The following is a 19,833-nucleotide window of genomic DNA, read 5'->3' on the forward strand; positions in this document are numbered from 1 at the left end:
ACCACCTTAGTCATGGGGCCCAAAGATATTCACACGGATATTTAAAACAAAATATACAACCCCCATCAGGTGACATCAGCACATACATAGAATTGGGTAGGTTGGAAAGTGACAATTGAAATCCAGGAACTTCCACCAGCTAGGTGCTCTGGTTAGCACTGGTCAATATTTCCCTAAATTCACAATTAGTCTATCATATGGATTTACTGTGGATTGACTTTTTTGGATCTTACTTATTGCATTTTGATAAAGCTTTACTGTTTGGTCAGTTCTTTATAATCGTTCTCTCATTTAAACCTCCTAAGATCTGAGATTGGGCATGTTTCCCCCAGTTTAGAGAGGTCCATAAACTTGTCCTAATTTACACAGCTATTCATTGTCAGAGACAAGGGTTTAACCTAAATCTGTCTGGTCCATGCTTTTCCACATACTGCATTGCTTTTTATGTTAAGTCAGAAAATGTCAGAAGCAGAGCATAATATGTTAGGTGTGTTGGAGAACTTCCTATTTTACTGGAGGGAAATACTAAGGCATAGTTTAAGAATATTTACATGGAGTTCCCTTCGTGGCACGGCGGAAACGAATCCAACTAGGAACCATGAGGTTGTGGGTTCAATCCCTGGCCTTGCTCAGTGGGTTGAGGCTCCGGCATTGCTGTGAGCTGTGTTGTAGGTCGCAGACGTGGCTCAGATCTCACATTGCTGTGGCTATAGCGTAGGCCAGCAGCTACAGCTCCAATTAGACGCCTAGCCTGGGAACCTCCATATGCCCTGGGTGCAGCCCTAAAAAGACAAAAGACCCAAAACAAAAACAAACAAACAAAAAGAATATTTACAAATGTGTAGTCCCAGTGGAACTAGAAAATATTTTAAATAAAATTGTCTCTTTTGTTTAAACATCAAAAAAGATTGTATTGACAAAGCAACATTTTTCCCCCAGCATTAGAAAATGCTATGAGAGATGTGATAAAAAATCAACAAAGATAAAAACATGTACAAGTTTGTTTTTAAATTGTGATTAAAACATCAAAAATCCCAACATAATAACAGTGGATGGCAAATCCTATTATTTGGCATGCAAAGTAATGACAGAGCAGAAAGCAGTGATTATAATTTGAGAAAAGCAAATAATATACAAAAAGTAAGTAAGTTCAGATTATGGTATTTAACCAATGGAAAACATAGCTGAATGGTTGCACATATCTTCCTTTTATATTAGAAAATATAAATATGAGCTCTATCTTCTCTTGTTTATGTCCCTGAGGAAAACCAAAAGTAGGTGACCTTAAAGGGGATGAGATAATATAAAAACAAAGAGCAATTATGCTTGCTGAGTAGAAAGACAACTTGCACCTTTAGTTATGTCATGCTATTAACACCCTACTTTTTTTAAAAAAAGGGGAACATCTCTAGAGACTACAGGCGTCTTTCAAAAAAGATACTTTGTAATTCCAGACAAATGCTAAAGGAGTATCCTTAATGTATGCAACATAACTGCTTTTGTAAAGGCTGGCTATTGATTGAAAGGTATGTATGATTAAAGAGTGTGTGTGTGTGAATTAAACTATATTTTAAATAAATAAGTTGATTTTTTTTTTGTCTTTTTGCCATTTCTTGAGCCACTCCCGTGGCACATGGAGGTTCCCAGGCTAGGGGTCTAATCAGAGCTACAGCTGCTGGCCTACGCCAGAGCCACAGCAACACGGGATCCGAGTCGCGTCTGCGACCCACACCACAGCTCACATCAACGCCGGATCCTTAACCCACTGAGCAAGGCCAGGGATCGAACCCGCAACCTCAGGGTTCCTAGTCAGATTCGTTAACCACTGAGCCACGATAGGAACTCCTAAGGTGAGGTATTTTTAAGAACATCTTACATCTGTTTAAAAGTATATTGCTGCTCCATAATGTGAATAAACACCTAATAATTTGGCTCTACAGATTTTAGATTTTAAAAACTGCCTTTTAAAGTATCAGACAACTCTTTATACCAACACAAATATCTGTAGTATTGTTTTCCTTTTTGCTAATCCATGTATGTTTTGCATAGCATATATTTTAATGTGTACATATTCATGATTATATATATTCAAGATTAGAACAAAATCATTAAGGCAAGCTATATTTATATATTACAACTATATTAATAATTATTCTCATTGTAGTTATATATCATTTGGTATAGGGGTGTGGAATAAACAACCAGATGGCCTTATTTTTTTGTGTGTATAGCACACCCTCCCTCAATTCTGAAGAGCAGAATTTTCATAGCAGTTATTTCTGTATTAGTTTTGCTAAGTTGACTCGAGATATGCAAAACTATTTTCTTAGGTGCTAGATATGGAGAAAGTCAAAGAAAAGATTTAAAATGAAAAAAGGGGAGTTCCCGTCATGGCTCAGTGGAACTCTAGTATCCATGAGGACAGGTTCGATCCCTGGCCTCACTCAGTGGGTTAAGGATCTGGCATTGCTGTGAACTGTGGTGTAGGTCACAGACGTGGCTTGGATCTGGTGTTGCTGTGGCTGTGGTGTAGGCCAGTAGCTACAGCTCTGATATGACCCCTAGCCTGGGAACCTCCATATGCTGTGGGTGCAGCCCTAAAAAAGAAAAGAAAAAAGGAAATCCACCAACATAATGGTATTTCTCTGTGACGTCAAATAACATATTTCACCTCTACCATGATCTATACACTGACTCTTTAGGCTGCTCTCCCTTCGCTTCTGACACCTCTGACTGGGTATGCATCTATTCCTCAAATTATCACCCTCCCAACAACTGGCCTGTATGAAACATGAGAGACAGCTAGAAAATCATAGGTACTTTATGTAATTCAGCCCTTATATATCTAACTCCTGTTAATGCTGATTGATATACCTGGCTCTTCTGCACTCTGTGACTTGGACTCTGAGATTTTAAATTATAAACTAATGTAAAAAATCTCAAAACAGGTTATACATTGGAATTGCGAGAAACACGTCTGCCCGAATTTCTCTCTGACATACAAAAGAGAAAATCCAGGTATGACGCCCTGGTATAAAGCTGTCCAGATGTACTCAGTGTGTACTCATGATTGAAAGATGGCTTTAGATTTGTTTTTTATTTTTCCCTTTCTCCTGCCATCTGACATTTAACTTTAGACATAGACCCTATGTCAAATATCCCTGACTTTAGATGGGTACTTACTTGTTTGGGCCTTGTTAAATTATTTAGTTAATTTCTTTCGGTTTTTGGTTTTAGTTTCTACTTTTTCTCTATGGCCTAGTTTCCATGCTTAAAAAAAAAAAAATGCTTTAATTCTGCAGGATATTTTGTTGCATCTCAAAATAAAATAATCCCCTGGATGTTCTATCCTCTCAAAAGTAGGAAAATAATCAAAAGCCTGATATTTGTATTGAGAATTTATTGTTGTTGTTTTAATATTAATTATTTACAATTAGGTGTTCTATAAATATGCAATGGTCTCACAGACGATATCTTAAAAATCACATTCTAGCTATCAATCCTTAAAGCCAGTGGACATGGCAATATTGCTGAGTAATGCTAGGTATCATTTAAACATATGAAGGATTTCAGTGATAGTTTCAGGTAGAAGGTTTGAGTCAGAATGCTTTGGGCTGCTGAAAGGACTACTATGCTATTCAGGTGTGACCCTAACACCTTTAAATCCCAAGGCCTGGCTCACATTATTGAATCATGGTTCCAAAGGCACAAAGGCATTCAATATTAAAAGCATTAATATTTTATTTTTTGCCTTCCAGCTAAAACATTTCACTGTGCATCATAAAGTCATGCTGATAAAGGGTGGACAGGTGTAGGCATATTATTCGGTTCACTTATTCCTAGTTAATTACCTTTATGGTTCAAATACCAAGTGATAATAGGAAAGCGTGATAAATAGCTCGTCATTAAAATGCTTGGATTGTTATAAAAAATGACTTGCTTTCTGCCAGCCAATTCTCTGCAAATTATTTACCCCCATAGTATCTTGCCTCCAAACAAGACATACATATTTTTCCCTATCAGAGGGATACGTGATAATGCCTCAAGACAGTTAGGACATGCCGATAAAATACTTAATAAACACTTTACCTCGGAATTTAATTTTAATTGTTCATTGTATTTCTACATGCATTTTACTTTAAATTCATATATTATAAAAGTGTAGGAAACATGCATGTCCAGTAAAATTTATTAACTTTGCTAAAAATGCTATCTGTTGTATAGATTCATTTTTAAAAATTTCATAATGATTTCACTGTGACTAGAATTAGGGTGAGTCATAGCATATGTAAACACATGAAGAATTAGAATGGCCTTTTTGAGAAAAGGACATTAATCAGTTTCTGAGAATTTTGAAGGACAAGAGGTGAGTTGTCTGGTGGCAGGCAGAATAGTATCCCTCAAATATACCCGCGTCCTAATTCCCAGAATGTCAATATTTCACGTTACAAGGCAGAGGGGAATTAAGGTTGTTAATCAGCTGACCTTAAGACAGGGAGAGTAGCCTGCACTATCCAGGTGGACCCAATATCATCACAGTGATCTTTGTAAGAGAAATTGGAAGGCATGAGAGGAGACACATAGGGGGAGGTTTTAGAAAGCAGAGAGGTGTGACATTGCTGGTTTGGAAGAGAGAAGAAAGGAACTACAGGCTAAGAAATATAGATTGTTTCTAAACAGAAGGAGATATCCTCTTGAGCCTCCAGAAACATCAGAGCCCTGCTGAAACCTTGATTTTTAACCCAAGGAAACCTGTGCCAGACTTGACTATAGAACTGTAAGATTATACTATAATCTATCATATTGTTTTTAAACTAACAGCTTGTTAAAATAACAATTTGTTATTTAACAAGTTTGTAATAACTTGTTAAAGAATGCAGGCATGTTATTCTTTAAAAAGATAGCATTATTCTCCTTTCTATTAGCTACCGAGTTGGAAATACAGGAATACTTGAGATGTTGTGGGTTTGGTTCCAGACCACAGCAGTAAGGCAAATATTGCAATAAAGCAAGTGGTATGAATTTTTTGGTTTCCCAGTACATATAAAAGTTATGCTTACATTATACTGTAGTCTACTAAGTGTGCAAAAACATTATGTCTAAAAAATACATGCATACCTTAATTTTAAAATGCTTTATTGCTAAATAAACATTAACCATCACCTAAACCTTTGGTGAGTCTCATCTTTTTGCAACAGTAACATCAAAAGATCACTGATCACAGATCACCATAAAAAATAAAATAATGGTGAAAAAGTTTGAAATACTGGGGGAATTGCCAAAATGTGACACGGGGACACAAAATGAGCAAATGCTGTTGAAAAAAATGGTGCCGATATACTTGATGACACAGGGTTGTCACAAACCTTCGATTTGCAAAATACACAGTATCTATGAAGCACAATAAAGCAAAGCACAATAAAAAGAGGTGTGTCTGTATGTTCAAGGTGTGCAGAGGACAAACTCGGTCTTTATATGAGTGATAGGTACTAGAACAGGGCATAGCTGTTTGAGGTAAGCATAGCCTATATTTTAAAAGTGTTCATAAAAAGCATCTGAGAATTCAATTCTGGGTAGTGTAAAAAATTCTCAAGAAGCATTTACTCTCATTTGAACAGCGCAAGCAAACTGAATAAATTAGACATACAAAATTTTTAAACCTGTAGGAGAGCTGAGGATGTAAATAGATCCAAACAGACTAAATTCCATACAGTCACAAGCACTTGGAAAAGAAGAGGTAGACATTTGCTTTCACGTCCATGGAGCAGTGCTAGGAGACAAAAATCTGTCATTGATAGAGGTAAGGAAAAACTCGCCAGAGTTTAAACACACTTTTAATGGAGGCGATTGGGATGACAGGATGGATTAGAATCCTGCAGTGCTCCAGCCAAGAGTAAGCCTGCCCTGACCTGCCAGACCTTTCCCACAAACTTTCATAGAGTCCACAGGAGTGGTACAGTGAAGTCCCAGGGCAAGGAAGGAGAGCTGGGAGAGATAATCCCTGAGGTATACGGGCAGCAACCATCTGAAGGCTGAGCTTAGAGCCCCAGAAATGGAGACCTGACTCCAAGACAATGCAAATCCTTTATCAAGTGAACTGCAGCTGTCTTCCACAAACTGAGGGTGGGGAGGGCACTGGTTAAAAATTCCCTAGAATTATGTGCTAATAGAAATGCTTCATTTCTTTAGGGGGGCATATAAAATTTATAAACTTATCAAACTGAACTGGGAAAATCTGTGTATATTTATTGTATATCAATTCTACCGCAATTTGAAAAACGGCTTGCAAAAAATAAACAGAGGCAGCAAGACTCCTGGGTTAATGTAAGACTGAACTATGGGGTCCCTGAAATTGGGCGAAAGGGCAGAAAACACAATTGTTAATTCTTTTTTCAAACCTCGATTGGTGTTTTATAATTGTCCGTATTAGAATTTATCATTAACTTAATATAGACTTCTTTAAGTATACAAGTCCCAAGGTTTAATGGCTGATTTCCCTCGATTTCCTTTTTTAAAAACTCACTTTACTGAGGTATGACTGACATACAGAAAGCTATGCATATTTTAGGTATACAATTTAACAAATTTAAAGATAAGTTTAGATGTGTGAAACCATCATGGCAACCTATGCTATAAATATATCCATCATACCTACATAAGTTTCTTCTTGCCCTCTTTATTATTTCTTGTATGATTTAAAAACACTTAAGTGTAATTTCAAATCAAGAAAAAAACTGAGCCCAAAGCAATCACAAAACACTTTACAGTACCTTCGTTTCTGCAATAAATATTATTGTTCGCATTCCACAGATAAAATCTAAAGACAATTTTAATTGTGATCTATAGAGTATGAATTTTTGTTTTAAATTTTATACGATCATGTATGTATTCAATTTTTTAAATATTAAAGTATACCAAAGTATATAAACTGCAAAATGAATCTCTCCCTTTCTCAGTAATATTCTCCAAAATTTCATTTCCCAAGAGTCTTTAAAGAATTTTTTCTTTTTTAAATGGCTGCACCTGCAGCATATGGACGTTGCCAGGCCAGGGACTGAATCTGAGCTTCAGCTGCGATCTACGCCACAGCTGTGGCAATGTCAGATCCTTAACCCACTGTGTTGAGCCAGGGATCAAATCTGTACCTCTGCAGTGACTCGAGCTGCTACAGTCAGATTCTTAATCCACTGTACCACAGACTTAACCCCTAAATAATCTTTTTAAAATGTTAGATGTATTCTTTCAGACTTTTTTTATGAGCACAAATTTGCAGGATTCTCCTATAGTAAAATAGAAAGTAGGCATTATGGGAGGGATAACATTTAAGATTCAGGGTTCGCATACCCTTCAAGACATAATAGACACACAATGACAACAACAATGACAAAGGCTATCCTCATTTAGAATTTTCTTTACTTTCACAATTATGCTTTGATCACCTAAGGGGAATGCTGAGCTAAGCTAATGTAGATTTATAACTGAAAAAAAGACAGTCTCTGCTTTCAAGGAGAATGCAGTTTAACTAGGGAGGCCAAGACAAGTAAGTGATTATGATAGAGTGAAATAAACCAAATACCAGACAGGAGTTATCTTACATCACATTGGATGTTCTGGTCAATGTATAGTAATCATTGGCAAATTAAAAAAGTTACGGTTGCCTTTGCAATTAGACATTGCTGATACCTAGTAACAAAGCTTCTGCAGTGTAATTTGGAGATTGATGAAGTCCAATCACCAGTGCTGATTGTTCAAGCACAGGCATATGCATGACTAGTCAACCACCTGTCATTTGGTTGCCATGAAGCTGCTCGTACGCCTATATGAACTTGGTTGAAAAAATCAGTAGTTACTCATAGAAATTTCTAGGGATCCCTGTGATTCATATGGTCTGGCCTGAAATACCCAGTTTGTTTTTGTGCAGTTTTGTAGCTTGTTTAGGTTATACAAAAAAAAAAATACCACACAAAATAAGAGCCTCATCACTAATTCCTCCAGCAAGATAGTTAACTTAATTCTCTTGTCTATTTACTGTTACTATGTGTCAGATTACCAAAAAATAAATAAATAAATAAATAAATAAATAAATAAATAAATAAATAAAAAGCAACCTTAAAACAAACATATTAAAATGTTTATAGATTCTGGGGTAAGGAATTCACATGGGGTACAGTGAGAATGGCTCACCTGTATTTCAAAATGCCTAGACCCTCAGTAAGGAAGATGCTGCAGTGGAAATGAGTCAATGGCTAGAAATGGGAATTACCTAGCAGTACCTTCAATTCCATTTTTGGTGCTTGATGCTGCCTGTCATCCTGGACTGCAACTGTGTCTGTTGACCAAAACACCTAAACAGGGCCCTTCCATGTGTGATGGGTTTCCTCAGCACATGCTGACCTTGGGTAGTCAAATTTCACAGGTGACAACTCAAGGCTCCTAAAGTAAGGGGTTGCATTGAGCATGGCGGCACCAGCACTGTCTTTAATTACCTAGTCTCAGAAGTCACGAGGTATCATATCCACCACAATCTATTGTTTGTGAGAGAATCACTAAGGCCAGCCTAGGTTCAAGGAATCAGGACTTATATCTCATTTCTTGGTGGTAGATGTGTCAGTGAATTTGAGAACATCTTATGAAATTGCCACATCTACAAAAGACAAATTAGGGAAGCTTCTCATTTCAATGAGAAAATAATTTTTTCTTTTTACGGCCATACCTGCGGCATATGGAAGTTCTCAGGCTAGGGGTTGCAGCAGAGCTGCAGCTGCCAGCCTACGCCACAGCCATAGCCATGCCAGATTCGAGCCACATCTGTGACCTATGCCACAGCTTGCAGCAATGCTGTATCCTTAATGCACTGGGCGAGGCCAGCGATCGAACCCACATACTTACAGACACTACTGTCAGGTACTTAACCTGCTGAGCTACAACACAAATTCCAAGAAGAATAATTTAACTAGAAAGCTAAACCTCTGAGAAAGTCAAATTTTGTAACAAGGGAATTACATGTAAAGGCATATGTTGAAGTACAGCAGTCTTAATTGAACTCTGTGAAATCATTTATGTACATATGACATCAACCAATCCAAATTCCTACTGAGGGAGATATATAATGCTCTAAAACCATGTTCCTCCATGTTGCCAGTCCTAGTGAGAGTTGGGCAGGCATCACTGGGATATCTAACATAATAATCATTGTGACATTTTGATATGTAAAGTTTGTGAAACATTAAAACATGAATTAAAAATTTCTTTAAAGTGATGGTATTTGATATAGGCAGGTTTAAAGATCTATAGGAATTACCAAATGTCTTGGAAGTACAAATTTCCCAGCTCTATGATGTTTATCTTTGTTTTATTTAGCCTTGATTTTGGAGCTCTTAGAAGTGCCAGGTAATACACTATGTCTTTTGAGTTATACAAAAATGTATAATGGATGGTGTGTTCCTACAAAAGCCCCATTGTTTATGAGGGAGAGGTAAAATACATAAAAAACTATCTATAAGCAAAGATAAAGTGAGATAGCCAAGACTTCATTCGACATAATAACATTTGCAATCTGTAGGCTCTTTTCAAAGTACCAAAGCTTCTTAAATTTATGCAACTGTAGATTTTAAAAATTACCAAATAATTACTACATAGATTCATTTTTCTGATGTCAAGGGTAATAAGCAGATATCAAATAAATGAATTTTCTAGGTAATGGAAACTTCCCCCTTTTGGCAAACATTTTGATTAAGAATTTTTCTAAATATTATTAGATGGCTTATATTATCTTCAAATTAACACATGATATAATTTAAACTTTATAATTTAAATTACATCATGTGTTGATATAATTAACATATGATATAATTTAAACACATGATATAATTTAACACGATATCATTTAAACACATGATTAAATTTAAATTTAATTGAAACAATATGTTATTAAGTAAATCAATTAACACATTGTGCTTTAAGTTCTGACACTCTCATCAGAAACAGCAGTCATGGGATTACCTATACATCTTAACGGAATCATCTACTATTTTTATTTTTATATTTCATAGAATGTCCTATAATCCAAATTTCTCTAATTGTTTCCACATGATTAGATTCAGATTAAGATATTTTGGAAAGAGTTCTACAATGGAAATGTGTGCTTTCTTTTGCTTTACATCAAGGAGAGATAGAGACATATAATGTCAGTCTGCCCCATTATTGGGGACACTATGTGATAACCTTGGTTCAGGTGGAATTCTCCCCATTTATCTTTTGTAAAGGTACCCTTTTCTTTTCTGGTTATACATAATCAGTGGGGTGATGCTTTTTGACACAGTGAATATTCAAGTCCCCAAGAAACTTCATCCAATGATATTACCATAATGGATGATCCCTGCCCAAACCAATTATCACTTTTTTCATTGCTAATTGTGACTTCCTAATTGTTTTATTCAATCTTTTTTGTTGTTTTTTGCTGTCATTCTTCTATAAAGAACTTACCCTTCCTTCACCATTCCCTCTTTTTTAGTACTACTATGGACTCAATGGATTCATTCCCCAGCTGTCTGCCTTTACTGTCAACTATCCTTTTTGATGCTCACTCTAACCAAATTTCACCAGCGAGAGCATGTACATGGAGACATATTCCCATTGATATTCGAGCAAGTCTTTGGCAGTGAGTTCCAAGCTCTCATTCCTTTCCATGTTCAGACCCAGAATCAGTCTTTTATTCAAGGAATACTGGTCTTTCTAAAGAGTAATGGTTTTTAGAAACAAATATTTGGGTATTACATGTTATGACAGTAATCAACCTATTGCCTCTCAGTTCCATTTGCACACATCAACATATACTCTATGGTAATACACAAAATTCAATCAAGCATATTTCCTATAAAGTGAGCATTGTGTTAAACTTTCTCAGAAGAGGGCACTAGGGAGACATTGCAAGAGGAAAGGGCCCTTCTCCAGTGTGGTGAAACAGCAGTATAGGTGGGAGGACATACGGTGGACCTGTGCCCCATCAATGCACCCAGATTGCATGGTCCTTGGTGACCTTGTATTCATGGCCTGGCAAAACAAGTACCTCCAAGGCTTCCTCCCTATAGCTGCCAATTCCCTCTGCAAGACCACGTGCTGTACATCTGTGACCAAGAGGGGTTTTTCATCCTTTGTGGAACTATAAGCACACACATACAGGTTGCTGTTTGCCCTGCTCTTTGCCTGCACTCTGAAGGGTTGCTTCTCACTTGTTCAGTGATTGTAGATCAGGTATATCTTTGAAACATCAGCAAACTTTTCTGCTATCTAGTGGACTGAATTACACCTTCACCAATGAGGTCTGAAACCCAGATTTGGGGAGGGACTCCCTACTGAGGTCACCCTTCTTTGAGTACTCTCCTTCAGCCAAAGAATCTCATAAAGAGTTTTCTAATAGTCAATCCTATATTCCAGTTTAATAATTATTTTTATTAAACTTCCCCCTCTTTAACACACAGTGTGATTTCTATTTCTTGATTGGGCCCAGACTGATGCCAGGGTGCTCACTGCAATGAGTACTGTTCTTTCTAGGCTCTCTTGGTAGACAGAGATAGAATATATACATAAGGAACACACACTGATCACTCAAATTCAAATGCAACCCTACAGGCTGTTTCTGACTTTTCCCTACCTTGTAGCTGTGTCTCCCTTTTACCACAATATGACACTTTGTTTATAATAACATCAGTATATTATATGGATATATCATTTTCACCATCTTATGATGTACACAATATAGCTTAGGATCACTATGCCAATACCAACAACAAGCTCACTATGTAAGATTAAGTATTTCTTTATAGATTTTTAATCCCTAAAAAATATCCACCAGGTATTTAGTCACAGTTCTAGGTTAAAAAAAATCATTTTTTTTCTCTGTGATTATATAATCAGTCTGATACAGAGCTAGGTTCATTTAACTATGTTTTCAATTTTAGGATTTGCTTAATTTCCTTTCTGGTCTTTTTGAAATGTAAAATATTCATTGGTTCAAAGTGGATGCTGCATTTGCAAGACTCTAAGTCTTCCTTCCCTTTGTTAGACTATCATCTACCTTCATCTCAGAGAGGTGCTATGACTGCATCCCTAATAGTTCCTTTATTCCCCCAAACATTATAATTTTCTACTTCTAATATTCTCCTCCTTGAGAAACAAGATATCCACATTTGTTAAATGAAAGTTAAACTCTGAGTAAACAGGCTCTACTTGAGAGCCTGAGGTGTTACTTTCCAAATAGCATGTGTTTAAAAATCTGTTACTTGTGAAGTAATTTTTTAAACATAGAACATTTTTCAAATATCTCTGTATCTTCAGCAGTATTCAAACTTAGTAAGAGTCTAAGATGAGTAACTGTCAATACGTGAAACACTGGCATACTCCAGTGAAATGTTAAAATGACCTATAAAGGAGATTATCATTCCTACTAGGATTATGATAAAAAATCCAGAAAATACTTACTTTAAAAATCACATCTATTAATTGCTAGATATTATAGTAAATTGTTGAAGTCAACTAAGTGCTACACATACATACTTACATGGTAGTTTTTCACTTTAGTGTGTTTGTATACATACAGTATAAAATATTTTTGAAACCTATAAATATTTTATATGTTCAAAATGAGATTAAATAAGAGGGATGAAAATGCAGATTCTAAAATAGAAAATAAACAAAAACAAACAAATGTAATTTTATATCAAACTGATAACAATACATTTAAAGAATTAATTTCCATAGTAGTGTGTCTGATTAGGCAAAGGAGTATACAATCTCTTGGAGGAATAATAATTGATCAAGTTGGATTGATCACATCCTGAAATCATCAAACTAATATGAGAATTTGAGTTTTAAGTGTTATAGAAGTAGTATATTTTGTTGATAAAATTCTCAAAATTCAGTATTTATTCATTCCTTTATATGCTAGGCCTTTGTTTTATGAAATATGATTTTTAATTCTTGGCTGATATTAGTGATAACTTCTTTTTAAAGTTATTATGTAATTTTTGGTACAAATTATGTCCTTTATGCATAAATTAAGAAGCATGATAATAAGTACCAAGAACCCACCACTCAACTTAAGAAATAGAACATAGCAATATCTTGCTTCTATCTGCAAGCTAAATTTGATATCTTCATCTAGCCTTCTTATGAGAGGTAGATACTATTCTAAACTGAATTTAATATTTGCTTTAAAAATTATTACTATAATGTTCATCAATATCTTTATTCTTCTTTAGACAATTAATAAAAGCCTAGAACACTTTATCATTAAACTACGTTTTGACTTTATTGTGTATTTTGATTTTCTATATTTTAAAATCATACATTATTAATTTCATATTGTTACTTCCTTCTTTCTCTTTCTTTCTTTCTTTCTTTCTTTCTTTCTTTCTTTCTTTCTTTTTCTCTCTCTCTCTCTTTTTTTTTTTTTTTTTAATGGCTGCACTTGTAGCACATGGAAAACTGCAGCAATGCCCTACTATTAACCTACTGTACTGGGCTAGGGATTGAACCAGCATCTCCATAGTAAGCCAAGCTGCTTCAGTCAGATTCTTAACCCACTGCACCAAGGGGAACTCATGTGGTTTCTTTACTTTTCATTCCTTCGTGAATCACCGCCTTTCAGAGATTTCTTTGTTTCTCTCTGAAGTACAATATTTAGTATTTCCTTTAGACTGGGTCTGCTGATGGCAAATTCTAAATTTAGCTTCATTTTGTTTCCTTTTGCCCCAACCTGTTATTTAATATTAGTTATGGAAAAATGCTTTCCCTGGATATACATATAGGATTTAATTTACCTTTTAAAAAAGTCAATTGAACAAATCATTCTATCATCTTCTGAATTCCACTGTAATTTACAGTATGCTCCCCTTTGAGAGTTATCTATATTATTTTTATTAGATGATTTTCAACTTTTCTTTTTTGTGTCACTATCCTGTCCCTAGTGACTGTATGTGTGTATGCATGTGTGTGTTTGTATGAATGTACATTTCATCTTGTTGGAGATTTCTGGGGTTACTTGAATCTCTGGCATAACATATCATCAGTTTTGGTAACTTTTTTTAAACTATTATCTCGTAAAATACTGCTTATTTCCCTCTGTTTCTCTCCTTTTCTTCTGATATTAACTGTATATTATAGCTTCATACTGTATCCTCTGTTTTTTTTGTTTTTTTTTGATTTTTGTTTCACTGAGCTTTATTCTGAGAATTTCTCTGCCTTATCTTCCAGTTAACAAATTCTCTTTGCAAATGTTCTCTTTCTACTTCTTCCTTTCTAATTCTGATGCCTTTTCTTTTTCTTCACTGATTTCTCCCACTAGAACCTCCATTACTTTGTTGAATAGGTGCAGTAAGAGTGGGCACCCTTGTCTTTTTCCTGATCTTAGAGGAAAAGCTTTCAACCTTTCACCATGGAGTATGATGTTATATATCAGGCTAGTTATATATGGCCTTGATTGTGGTGAGGTATGTTCATTCTATATATAATTTGTTAGGAATTTTTATCATGAATGGATGTTGAATTTTGTCAAATGCTTTTTATGTGTCAATTGAGATGATCATGATTTTTTTATTCTATTAATGTGATGTACTACATTTATTGATTTGTGTATGTTGAACCATCACTGCATCCCAGAAATAAATCCCACTTGATCATGGTGAATGATTCTTTTAAAATGCTAATGAATTTGGTTTGCCAGTATTTTGTTGAGAATTTTTGCATCTATATTTATCAGGGATATCACTCTGTGGTTTTCTTTTCATGGAGTGTCCCTTTCTGGCTTTAGTATCAAAGCAACGTTGGCCATGTAAAATGAGCTTAGGGGTATTACCTCCTTTCCTATTTTTTGAAAGAGCCTGTCAAGGCTTGGCACTAATTATTTTTTAAATGCATAGTTAAATTCACCAGTGAAGCCATGTACTTCTGGGCTTTTTCTGGGGAGATTTTTCATTACTGATTCAATCTTCTTACTAGTAATTGGCCTCTTCATATTATCTATTTCTTCCTGATTCAGTGTTGATAGGTTATATATTTCTAAGAATTTTTTTTTTTCATTTCTTTTAGGTTGTCTGGTTTGTTGATGTATAGTTATTCCATTCAATTTTTTTTCTAGCTTGCCTAAGGAATATACAATTCTAAGTACCTTTTTCTAATTTATTGTAGGATTATTCTCTGCTTATTCTTGTAAGCAAAATGACAAAGACCCTCTTCTGTTTTGTTTTTGAATCCTCATAAAATATATTGATCGAGGTTTCAGATTTAATATGTGCTTGCCACTTTGTAAGCAGATTTCTTAAAAAACAATTTCAAACAAAAATGACTTTACTCTTAGCAACAATAGATAATCACTTCTTATATTTCTAGATGCTTTAAATACTAAAATAAAAAGCAGTTGAAGACTTTTGTTAAAAATAAGAATTACATAAGAAAATAACCATATCCAAATCACAGGACCCATGTTACCAAATACATAAAATATTTAAACCAGTCATTCAGACATTCGTTCTGACGTGGTAAGAAATGTTACTCACTGAACATTCATAGTTTTCCTAAGAATGGAACAATATGTAAAATCTTCAAATTATAGCATAAATTTTTAAGGAAACATGCCACTACCTACCATGTTAGAAAATGTCCTAGTAGTCTCAATTAGCCAGCCCAATATTAGAATCTAAGCTAAATAAGTCAAAATCACATACATAGCTGAAGCAAGCATGGAGCCTCCAGATTCCCACCTTGCACTATAAATAGAAAAAACAAAAAAAACAAAAAAGATTATCTATATAATCTTCCCAATTCACTTGAAATCCTTCCAATTTAACACTCCCCTCCAGTTTAAATAACTTTTTTATAAAGAACTCTCTTAAACTGGCAATGCCTAATTCATAGGAATAACAAATGACACCAGCCATTAGTTTACTTTCTATGATTAGGTTTGGACTGATTCCCAGGCCTACATCCCTCAGAATCTCATGTAGTAAGACTGAAACTTGGCCAAGGAATCTGTATATCATAACAAGCATCCCTCTTGAGACTATTGTGCTTGGTCTGGTAAAATATTTTTAGAAATGCTGCCTAGAAAATCAGGGCTGATGCACAAATTTAATAAACAGCTGGGTAAAACTTCAAACAGTTAAGTGATTATGAGACAGGCAGCAGGAACTTTGAGAGCAAATCATATATTTGGTACTTTTTAGTAAGATTGACTTCTGATAGCATCCTTTTTATATTCTATGACCATCCCTAAGGGTATCTAAACTTTATAAGAATACACAAAAAAGTTTTAAAAAACCACTACGAAGTATAACATTAGCAAAGCAGTTTCTAAAAATATACTTTAAATTTTTACACTCATATTTAAATTTTGTCTGCATCGTCATTCGTTCTAATCATGATTGCCACTATAAAGGGTCAGAGAAATTTCTATGACAGTTTTTATAGGGCTTCCATGTGAAAAGTAGGGAAAATATATTTTATAAACCCAGATTTGGCATCCTCTCTGTAACATTCAACTATTCTTCAAAACTCTTGCTTATGAAGACCAGTCTGGTATATGTTTTTAATCCTTGGTTATTATAGCTCTAAAACAGCAGAGATCAGGTCTACTGTTTTTATCACCATGTCACTGGAATATATCTTGGAATAGCTCCAACTTAAATGGAAAAAAAAAATCACAACCTGGTGTAGATGAATGGTACATTATGAAATATATATGTCTCTGAGTTAAACAAAAACAACGTGTTATGGAGTTCCTGTGGTGGCTCAGTGGTAACAAACCTAATATCCATGAGAATGTGGATTCAATCCCTGGCCTCACTCCGGGGTGGTGCTGTGAGCTGTGGTGTAGTTCGCAAATGTGGCTCAGATCTGGCATTGCTGTGGCTGTGGTGTAGGCCAACAGCTGCAGTTCCTATTTGACCCCTAACGTGGGAACTTCCATATGCCCTGGGTGTGGCCTTAAAAAGACCAAAAAAAAAAAAAAAAGAGAGAAAACATTCCGTTGTAATTTTGAACCTGAAACAGCAATCATTTATGATTTTTTATTTTAATTTTTAAGTTAAATGGGAAGTCCTAAAATAATGAAATATAACATCCTACTTTTTAATGGTCCTAGCAACTAGAGCACATTTGCCCTTAATGGTGCTCATCTGTCTTTTTATATAGTCATTTTATAAAAATAGCTTATACCATTATATCTTGTTTTAGGTGTTTTTTAAATAATAAAATCTTATATGCAATTTTAATACTTATGATTAAAATGGAAATTAGGCATCTTAGTATGCTCCATTTAGATTGGAATGTGTTATGCATTATTTATTGCACAAATAGGTTTGAGGATGCAAAGCCTTATTTTAGCAACTCCTTATAAGCCTACTATTCAAAACATACCCCAGGTAGCTATAAGATTTATGCCATATTTTATAGCCCCTTTATACCTATTTTTCAAACTATTTACAAATATTAAAACTTATATCACTGCAATATAAAATATCTGAGACTAAAAACTGTAATTTTATAGACAATTTGTCTTTGTGTTCATATATTTGTAAATGAAAGACAACTATAAAATACATTCAAAACTGGCCTCCACAGGCAGGAAATCATTACAAAGAAATATTGTTCAATAAGGTTTCCCAGTGTTCCTTAATTCAATTTCAGTTTGAACCTTTTTGAAACTAAATGGCCAACATTGTTAACCAGGTGTTACGTTGGATTTTAATAGCTTCTAGTTGTTTTCTGTGGAATAAAAATCGAAGCCTTGTAAGGGTAAAGGGAAACAATGTTTATTCCTCATGGGTTAAAAACAGGGGTGGTGGGCAAAAAAATTACGGAAAAAATCCAGAGAGTAAACATTTTAAGCTTTGTGGACCACATATAGTCTCTGTCACAACTACTCAACTCTGCCATCATAACTTGAAATCAGCCATAGATAGTATATTAACAAATGGGCATGACTGTGTTCCATAACACTATTTACAAAACCAATGCTGACCCCTGACTTTGAACATAGAATGCAAGTACACAAGAGTAAAATGGTTATATTTTTCACACTAAAACTGAGCCTGAGCCAGGAATGTGAATTTTACATCTGAGGGCCACTAATTGTAACAATGACCATATCTCTACCCCTTAGTTCACATGAATTCTGTTACACAAAAGAATAAATACCACTTATCCTTTGTTTTCTGTTACTCCATCATCCTTTGAGCGCAGGGCCTATGTATCATCAAGACAGTTATGTGTTTGCTGTTAGATAATATTAAAGGTAACAAATCATCAAAAACATTCATTAGGGAGTTCCTGCTGTGGTGTAGTGGGTTAGGGATCCAATACTGTCTCTGTAGCAGCCTGGGTCGCTGCTGAAGCAAAGGTTTGATCCCCAGCCCAACACAATGGGTTAAGGATCCAGTGTTGCCGCAGTTGTGGCACAGGTTGCAGTTGTGGCTCAGATTCGATCCCTGGCCCAGGAACTTCCATATGCCGCATATGTGGCAAACAAAACAAAAGCAAAACAAAACAAAGAAAATTAAAAAAACAATCATTTCTTCACTGAACAACTATTAGTCCAAAATAATAAACAAAGCACTATAAATGCATGGTAGAAAGTTTAACAGGGGAAAAAATATTATAAAGAAGGCCCACAGGTTAACAATGATAAAAGACTTTTTTTCCTATTTTCAGTGGGAGAGATTTAGGACAAAAATGTACTCAAGGTCAAGCATATGAAAGGATTGGCACAAAGTCTAGCTACATATTTGGTTAAGATTCAAGTTACCTAAGTAAAGACCATTGCTTGTCTTATCATGTTCTGGAGAAGAGAACAAAATGACAGCTTTTTCAAATGTTGCAGCAGAGAATATTGTTTCTCACCAATATCTATGTTTACTCTCTTGAAGAAACACACACTTCTTTGCCCCTTGGCAATTATGTTGGGCCATATGGTTGTGTTCTGCCAATGAAATATGGACATAAATGATACACATTACTTTTAAGACCAGTTTTTAAGACTTCTGCAGAAATTTCCATGCTCTCTTTCTTAGTTTATTTACTGGCCACTTACAGAAACTTCCATAGACATCTACAAGGCCCAAGAGTGACTGGGACAAAGTCACAGGATTAAAGACAGTTTTGGCTGGAATTGGGTTTAAGAGCCAAGAATGTAACATCTTAAGAGAAATATAAGAATAAATAAATAAATTTTTAAGCATATAACTTTTCTGGTTCTAATTTATTAACACATAAAATTCATCTATAAGAGTATATATATGTATATATTTACATATGTGTATACTGTGTGTATTTATACATGAATTTCTTTTTCTTTTCCTTTTTTTTTTTTTTTGTCTTTTCTAGGGCTGCACCCATGGCATATGGAGGTTCCCAGGCTAGGGGTCTAATTGGAGGTGTTGCCACCGGCCTACGCCACAGCCACAGCAACACCAGATCCAAGCTGTGTCTGCAATCTACACCACAGCTCACAGGAATGCCGGATCCTTACCCCTCTGAGTGAGGCCAGGGATCGACCCCTCAACCTCATGGTTCCTAGTTGGATTTGTTAACCACTGAGCCACGACAGGAACACTTATACATGAATTTCTTAAAGTTCAGTTTAAAACAAGTTTTGAGGAGTTCCCGTCGTGGCGCAGTGGTTAACGAATCCGACTAGGAACCATGAGGTTGCGGGTTCGGTCCCTGCCCTTGCTCAGTGGGTTAACGATCCAGAGTTGCCGTGAGCTGTGGTGTAGGTTGCAGACGCGGCTCGGATCCCGCGTTGCTGTGGCTCTGGCGTAGGCCGGCGGCTACAGCTCC

Source organism: Phacochoerus africanus, chromosome X, assembly GCF_016906955.1.
Source record: "Phacochoerus africanus isolate WHEZ1 chromosome X, ROS_Pafr_v1, whole genome shotgun sequence".
In the NCBI taxonomy this organism is placed as follows: Eukaryota; Metazoa; Chordata; class Mammalia; order Artiodactyla; family Suidae; genus Phacochoerus; species Phacochoerus africanus.